Source organism: Pinus tabuliformis, chromosome 7 (genome assembly GCF_031772625.1).
Source record: "Pinus tabuliformis cultivar Carrire ecotype Pingquan chromosome 7, CPIR1, whole genome shotgun sequence".
NCBI lineage: Eukaryota > Viridiplantae > Streptophyta > Pinopsida > Pinales > Pinaceae > Pinus > Pinus tabuliformis.
The window spans coordinates 2,076,692,121-2,076,701,450 of NC_142293.1; positions in this window are offsets into that span (position 1 = coordinate 2,076,692,121).

Below are 9,330 nucleotides of genomic sequence, written 5' to 3' on the forward strand. Positions count from 1 at the left end.
TAATCATGGATGTATAATAACAGATAGTACCTATGTCATGGATCTTGACCTTCCGCATACAATATATTTTTGGACAGTGTGTTGGAAATTTTTGATAATTTCAAACCAAAAAATGAACAGAGAAACAATGTTCTGTTTTAACCATAGGATCAAAAATTTGTTTGCTGAAGACAGCGATTTACACATGCTCAAAAAACACTTGTATTCATTAAAAATAACTGCTGTTTTAAATTCTTTCCCTGCAGAGGGATTCTCCAAGAGCTTCCACAAACTTTCACAAAACAAATTACTATGTTTCAGCTCCAAAAATTTATTTTTACACTATTGTGTTGTAAAAATAAAACTTACATTTATTGCTGTAAAAATCTCTTACATTCGCATTTTACATTCAACGGAATTTTTTTTCTTTACACTGCTGGGCATTCCATGTGCTCAAACTCCTGTAAAAAGAAATCCCTTTTTTTCACTTTTCATACGCTATGCTGCGTATTAAAAAAAAAATTACATTTGTGCTGCTGCACTTTTACAGTGCATTTTATTTAAGGAGCCACTACATTTTGTGCTGCGAATTTACATTCCTTCAACAAACAAATACAAAATTTTCTTCACCCTGGTGCGTGCTTCCCCTGTATCTCCTTAAACAACAACAAAACAAAATGACACACAAGTTTTTATTTTTTACATATTACATTGCATATATTTTTTTAACAAAAAAATGACCATACCTTTCTTTTAATTTGCCATACTTCCGTGCATAAAAAAAAACATTAAAATTGAAAACTTTACTAATGGAATACCATTCACATTAACTTTCATTTATTTCTTTGCTTACAAAAAACTGGCAGTCAACAAAAAACTTCATGTCAATCGCACGGAGGTCAGCCTGATAACCAAGAACCATGTACCGTGCTGCCATGACCGTTGATCTGATCGGTTGGTTGACTGCAATCCCCCGGAGCTCCCAATCGCGCGAACTTTACCGGCCGGGGAATGGGCTGTTTTGGAATAGTGTTGTGGCCATGTGTCGGCATATCGCACTAATCGGAGCCCCTTCGGAAAATACCGCTAATCAGCAAAAACGGTGCAGGGAATGGTACTGGCAGTTTTCAAAACTGCGCTGCCGTCGTTGTCCCTGCACGGCAGTGGAAATTATATTTCAACACGCCCCTTTAATTTCAACTACTGGGTTATCAGTGATACCCAGACATTTCCTTAAAAATTCAAAACTTTTCTGGCCCAATGGCTTGGTCAGAATATCTGCAACCTGCTCTTGAGTCCTGCAATGTTTTAATACAATTTTTCCATTGTTTACTAACTCTTAGATGTAATGAAACCTTGTGTCAATGTGTTTAGTTCTCTTATGAAACACAACATTTCTTGGATAATGCTATAGCTGAGCTATTGTCACAAAAAATCACAGTTCCTTTTTTTTTTTCTCTTGGCATAAGCTCCTTAACATCCTTCTCATCCAAACTGCTTGACATGCTGCTGCTGTAGCTGCCACATATTCAGCCTCTGCTGTAGACAACGCTACAATAGGCTATTTTTTAGAAGCCCATGAAATAGCTCCTGAACCCATGTGAAAAACATAACCGGATGTGCTTTTCCGATCATCTACACTTCCAGCCCAATCACTATCAGTGTATCCAATTAAATATGAACATTCTGAAGCAGTATATAAAATGCCAAATCTTTTAGTACCCTTAACATACCTCAGAATTCTTTTTGTTGCATGCCAATGTGCTTCTTTTGGCATCTCCATGAATCTTGAAATTAAACTAATAGCATGCATTATGTCCAGCTTAGTTGCAATCAAATACGTGAGGTTGCCAAATATGCTCTTGTACAAACTAGCATCAAAATCCTTGCTGCTGTCATCTTTGCTGAGTTTTCATCCCATCACTGTGGGAGTGATTGTTGCCTTGTTGTCTTGCATGTTAAATCTTTCCAACACTTCATTAACATATTTTGCTTGTGAGATAAAAATCCCATTTTCATTTTGATCTACTTCTATTCCTAAGAAGTATCTCAACAAACCCATGTCAGTCATTTCAAATTCCTCTTTCATGACTGCTTTGAAATTTTCAATGAGGTATTCATCATTATTGTGAAGATAACATCATCAACATATAACACAACAATTAGTAATTTACCACCATTTTCTTTGATGTAGAGGGTGGGTTCTCCCTCACATTTTTCAAATCCATTTTCAAGTAGATAGGAATCTATCTTACTGTACCACGCTCTTGGTGCTTGCTTCAGCCCATAAAGAACTTTCTTCAATCTGCACACTTTGTGCTCTTGGCCTTTCTTTTCATAGCCTAGAGGTTGTTCAATGTAAACCTCTTCCATTAACACTCCATTTAGGAATGCTGACTTCACGTCTATTTGGTAAACTTTCCACTTGTTTTGTGCTGCTATGGACAACACTGCTCTCACGGTTTCCATTCTAGCAACCGGTGCGAAAGTTTCCTCATAGTCTCTCCCATACTACTGCTTACATCCTTTAACAACAAGTCTTACCTTGTGTCTTTCTATCTTGCCTTCAGCATTACTCTTGGTCTTGAAGACCCATTTAACTCCAATGACTTTTTTTCCTTTTGGTAGTTCAACCAAATCCCATGTCTTATTTCTTTCTATGGCATTGATCTCCTCATCTAGCTTCTATCCATTTCTTGTTCTTACTTGCTTCTTCGAAATGAACAGGATCATCAACATGACAATATAAAGCAAACAAAGAATTCATATCTTCATTTGCTGCCTCTTGCTCATAAATATCACTTAAATTTCTGAACTTCTTACCTCTTTCATTTGGTGTACAAATGGTTGAAGATGAACTTGAATTTCTTCCTTGTGGTTTGCTTAGAGAAGCACTTTCATTTCTCCTCAAGGGTGTCCCTTGTGTTGGTGTTGTTGTTTGAGGATGTATTTCAGCCATCTCCTATTCATATTCATCACGAGACATACAGTTTTTAGCATTCACTGTTTTCTCTATGCTTCCATCCCAAGCTTCCTCCTCAATGAACTGAACATCTCTGCTCACAAAAAAATTCTTGGTGGATGGGTTATACAACCTATAAGCTTTGGATTTCTCACTGTATCCAATGAATATACATTTTTCCCCTTTGTTGTCCAACTTCTTCCTTAGCTGATCTGGAATGTGTGCATAAGCCACACATCTAAAAACTTTCATGTGAGTGACTCCTTGCTTTGTCCCACTCCATGTTTCTTCCAACACTCTGTTCATGACTGCTTTTGTAGGACATATATTCAAAATATACGCTGCACAATGTACAGCTTCAACCCAATAATCATTTGGCAAATGTTTTGCCTTTAACATGCTCCTCGCCATATCCATGATTGTCCTATTTTTTATTTCGTCAACTCCATTTTGCTGCGGAGTGTACCTAGTGGTAAATTGTTTATGAATTCCATTGTCTCTACAAAAATGTAGAAATTCTTTGGAGATATACTCACCTGCTCTATCAGTTCTTAGAACTTTGATATGCAGCCCGCTTTGGTTTTCTACAAGTGCCTTGAAATTCCAAAATTTTTCAAACACTTCATTTTTGTTATTCATGAAATAAACCCAAGTTTTTCTAGTAAAATCATCAATGAATGTTAAAATATAGTGGCTGCCTGCAAGTGATGGAGTTTGCATCGGTCCACATAAATCTGAGTGGATAATCTCTAAGGGTGTTTTTGCCCTTATGCTTTTCTCCGATGGAAAACTTTCTCTGTGTTGTTTCCCCAAGATACAACCTTCACAAAGGCTGTCTGGTTTCTCTATCAATGGTAATCCTCTTACCATTCATTTTCTACTCAACAAGTTAAGACCTCCAAAATTGAGATGTCCAAATCTCAAGTGCCAATTTTCATCCTTTGGTTTGCTTTGGAAAGCCTCTTGTGTAACTGCTACAATTTCAACTCTATCTTTTAAATCAAATTTTATCCTGAGAGGGAACCTCCTGTTCCTTGTCATGTTCACTTCAGCAATACATCTTTTGTTGGGTTTTCTATCCATGATGGTGCATACATCATTCTCAAAAAAAACATTGTAACATTTTTTAACAACCTGTCCAATACTTAAGAGGTTACACTTCAATCCAAGAACATAATAGACATCTGACATGGTTTTCTTTTCACCTTTCTTTGTAAAGATTTTTACCTCTCCTTTTCAAATCCATTTTACCTCTACTTAAGAGGTTACACTTCATTCCAAGAACATAATAACTAAAATTAAAACTAATTAAAATAAATAACAATCAATATTAAGATTATTAAAAAAAAAAAAATGAAAACAAATATAATGAAGAAAAATTAATTAAATAAATTAAATAAATAAATAATTATTATTATTAAATTAATCATATCTTTCGGCTAAGCATCTCTATATATATAGAAAAAATAAGACCAGTCTTTCAATAATTTCTCACATCCTGAATATGAACCATCGTTGCTGGTTCGAAACGTCGATGGAAAAGAATCCTTATGCGATGGATCCGGAAGAGAATCTAAATAATGATGTAAGTCGCAGAAACCTCAAAGACAGGAAACTTTACTATCAGTCCCAAGTGTGACTTGTGACTTCACATTCTGATCTAACTTAGAAAATAGGGCTATGTTTCATGTCATATGGTTACTGCAACCAGAGTCTAGAAACCATATATCATCACTCTTTGTTTCAGCGATATTACAAGCTAACAAAAATTATATTGGTTGATATTTTCTCTAGTGAAATTTGCACTAGATCTATTGCTCATATCATGCTGCTTCTCCCTACATTAATTGGCATAATGCCCATATTTTTTACAATAATAACATTGGACATTGGAGTTTTCATACCTTTGTCCTTGAGCATGACGTTGTCCACTTTGTTGGCTGCTGCCTTGGCCTTGGTTCTGATTTGGATTGCTGCCTCTTCCTTGAGCATTTGCTGGACTGTTTCTTCCACCTCCGTTTTAGCTTCTGCCTCTTCCTCTCTTGTTTCCTTTGCCTTTACCTCTTCCTCTTCCAAAGTACATCTGGGTCTTGAAGGCATGCTATAGAGATGAGTTTTCATTTCTACTCAATCTCTGCTCATGTGTTATTAGTGATGCTTGTAGTTCATCAACCGAAAAATTTGTGAGATCCTTTGTCTCTTCTATGGTGGTGACAATTACATCGAACTTTGAGGGTAGGACTCTCAATAGTTTCTCCACAATCCTCGTTTCTTCAAGAATCTCTCCATAAGACCTTATCTGTGTGACTAGACCAATCACTTGTGTGAAGAATGAGTCAATATTATCTGACTCCTTCATGCACAGATTCTCAAAATCTCTCCTCGGCAACTGTAGTTTTGCTGTCTTCACTTTCTCCATGCCTTGATAGGCTGTCTTGAGGGCTTACCATGCTTCTTTGGATCTCTTAGCTGCTGCTATCCTTGGAAACACACTGTCATGCACTGCTTGATATAAGAATATGAGGGCTTTAGAATCCTTCTTCCTATTGCTCTTCAACATATCTTTCTCTACCTGAGTTAACCTATTAAACTCATTTTCATCTGCTGGTTCTTCAAATCCATCCTCAACAAGTTCCCATAAATCTTTTGAGGCAAACAGGGCTCTCATGGTTATTGCCCAATAGTCATAGTTTTTCCCATTAAACTGTGGGAGCTTAGTATTAAAGATACCCATGCTAGTGCTGGTGCTGGAGCCAGCCATTCCTTGCACTCTTAACTATGCTTCAAATATCTGATTGTGTATTTGAAATAACAGACTGTCCTCAACAAAAAAAACTTAAGAAATACCTTGGATTTTTTTGACCGAGTCTTCACTCTGCTGGAGAAGCTGCTGCAACAAAAATCCTTCCTTCAGCTTCTTTGACACCTTCAAAGATCTTGGACAAGCTCTGATACCATGTTGGAAATTTCTGGTAATTTCAAATAAAAATGAACAGAGAAACAATGCTCTGTTTTAACCATAGGATCAAAAATTTGTTTGCTGAAGATAGAGATTCACACATGCTCAAAGAACACTTGTATTCATTAAAAATAACTGTTGTTACAAATTCTTTCTTTGCCAGAGGGATTCTCCAAGAACTTCCACAAAACAAATTACTTTGTTTCAGCTCCAAAAATTTATTTTTACACTATTGTGTGTAAAAATAAAACTTACATTTACTGCTGTAAAAATCTCTTACATTCGCATTTTACATTCAAAAAACAAAAAATTATTTACACTGCTGCGCATTCCATGTGCTCAAACTCATGTAAAAAGAAATCCCCCTTTTTGACTTCTTCATACGCTCTGCTGCGTATTACAAAAAAAATTACATTTGTGCTGCTGCACTTTTACAATGCATTTTATTTAACGAGCCACTACATTCGCTGCTGTGAATTTACATTCCTTCAACAAACAACTACAAAATTTTCTTCATGTTGGTGCATGCTTCCCCTGTATCTCCTTAAACAACAACAAAACAAAATGACACACAAGCTTTTTTTATTTTTTATTTTTTACATATTAAATTGCATATAATTTTTTAACAAAAAAATGACCATACCTTTCTTTTAATTTCCCATACTTCCGTGCATAAAAAAAAACATTAAAATTGAAAACTTTACCAATCGAATACCATTCACATTAACTTTCATTTATTTCTTTGCTAACAAAAAACTGGCAGTCAACAAAAAACTTCACGTCAATCGCATGGAGGTCAGCCTGATAACCAAGAACCATGTACCCTGCTGCCATGATCTTTGATCTGATCGGACGGTTGACTGCAATCCCTCGGAGCTCCCAATCGCACGAACTTTACCGGCCGAGGAATGGGCTGTTTTGGAATAGTTTTGTGGCCACGTGTCAGCATATCGCACTAATCGGAGCCCCTTCGGAAAATACCGTTGATCAGCAAAAACGGTGCGGGGAATGGTACTGGCGGTTTTCAAAACTGCGCTGCCGTCGTTGTCCCTGCACGGCAGTTAAAATTATATTTCAACATAGTGATGGTGTCATTTCTACTAACCGTCTTCTAGTTTTAGGTACTTAAGTTCTGTAGTTCACGATAAGTCTTACTTACGTTCTGTAATTACTACACGGTAAATCTTACTTAGTCCATATACCACTTAATGATAAAAAAGAAAACACAAAATGTATTCATTTTTTTACAGTAAAAAATGTCCATGCATCCAGTATTACTCAATATTGTTTTCTAACTCTTTCAAAAGTTAATACTTCTGCATTTGTCTTAACCCATCATCAAATACTGTAAAAAAAACAATTTATCTGGTTCTTTCCCAATGCCTTTTTTGGATAGTAAATCTGTTGTCTAGTTCTATTCTCTGTAAATATGTTCAATGTTGATGTGTTGGTATGTGCTTACCGTAGTTTTCATGTGCTTCATCCAATTTTTCAAAATGGGAAGGTTGAATTTATTCTGTCCCTTAGTCAGATAATACCTTTTGCATCCCCAAAGACCTATAAACTCTCCAATCCCAACTTTTTCCCTACTATCAACACTCTTCATAGACCTACTATCTTTGCCTCCCCTCCAACCAAAAGTGATATTATTTTCCTGGCTCAGTGACTATCTATACCCCACATCCACATTTCCTCATACAACATGCTCCATCGAAAAAACCCACTAAAAATTTATGCCATATATTTTTCCAAATGATTGTTTGCCATATGAGTTGGTCCAAATTGTTTAGATAAGAGTGTGTACTATACTTAAATTTTAATAAAGTCCTCCAATTTAATGAATATCTTAATAATCATTTGTCAATTTTGCAATCTTGATATTGTCATTCTCATGCTGAAAGGTTATGAACAAAATTACAGATTTACATAACTCTTGAATTTGACGATCCGAATCCTTAACTTCTTTACCATGTTTTGTTTTTAAATAAAGTTTAAAGAGTAAAAAATCCGTATGTTGGTTGGAAATAATAATTTCAACCACCGCAATAAATACCCTTACAACAACCATATTTGTTAGAAGTATTTTTGAAGGTTGCCTCTCTGTCTGTTTGAAGATGGAAGGGTTGAAGGGAACCATTCTGAAATGCAACAAGGAATTTAAAGCATTTAATGTATTTTGGTAGATATGGGCAAGCATTAATTTAATGACTATTGCCCACACTCCACAAACACATGCGGGATCACACTCAACAACAACATCATATTAATTATTTTTCTCTGTCATGTATTAAATGTAAAATTGTATGTTGAGTTAAATATGAATGTAAAAGTCATTTTGTAGTGGTTAGAAATCGAGAGTCTTTGAGGAGAAAATGACGGAGCAAATTTTGGTGGGCCCTAACTGAGCAAAATCAAGCTTGGCGGTGAGCGAAATCCAGTTGCGCCAAAGTCACACCCCTCGTGAAAATTCACACCCCTCTGACTCTTCACGTAAATTATTTTTACTCTGACTCTGTGTGTAAACATATTTTTAACATGGTATCAGAGCGAGTTAAACTTTGTTAATGTAAAAACAAGTGTTTTTACTAACAACAAGAATCGTTTTGAGGGCAGATTGTTTTTAGCATATTTACGAATAGGTAGAATTTTTTTTTTTTTTCACTCAGAAATGGAAACATCAATCACAAACTTGACTAATCCTCAAATACCTCAGTTTAATTGTTGGAAATAATAATCCCAACCACCACAATAAACATCCTTACAGCAGCCATACCTGTAAGACCTATTTTTGCAGGTTGTGACTCTACTTGAAGATAGAAGTACTGAAGCCAGATGCAAACCATTCAGAAACTCAACAAAGGCATTTAAAGTAGTTAATGTACTTTGGTAAACAGATATTGGTAAGCATTCAATTAGCGACCATTGCCCACACCCCAGAAACACCTGCGCGTTTCTGATCACACTCAACAACAACATCATATTAATTTCGCTCTATCATGAATTAAATGTAAAATTGTATGTTGAGTTATATATGAATGTAAAATTCATTTTGTAATAGGTTAGAGAGAGTAAGAGGACAAAAGAAAAAGAGCGCAAGTCTCTGTGGAGAAAATGGTGGAGCAAATTTTGGTGCGTGAAATCCAAGTCTGGGAAATTGCTTCGCGATGCACGAAGGTAGCTTCGTGGAAATCAACTTCACAATGTGCGACCTAGTTTCACGAAAGTAGCTTCGTGAAAGTCATAACTCTCTGCCCCTCCGCTCCCCGAAAATTAAATTTCCAAATATTTTTAACATGGTATCAAGCAGGTTAAATATTGAGTTAGTGTAAACACAGTGTTTTTTACTAACAGTGAAAATTGTTTGGAGCGCAGATTGTTTTTTAGCATATTTACCAACATGTAGAAAGTTTTTTTTTACGCTAACAAATGG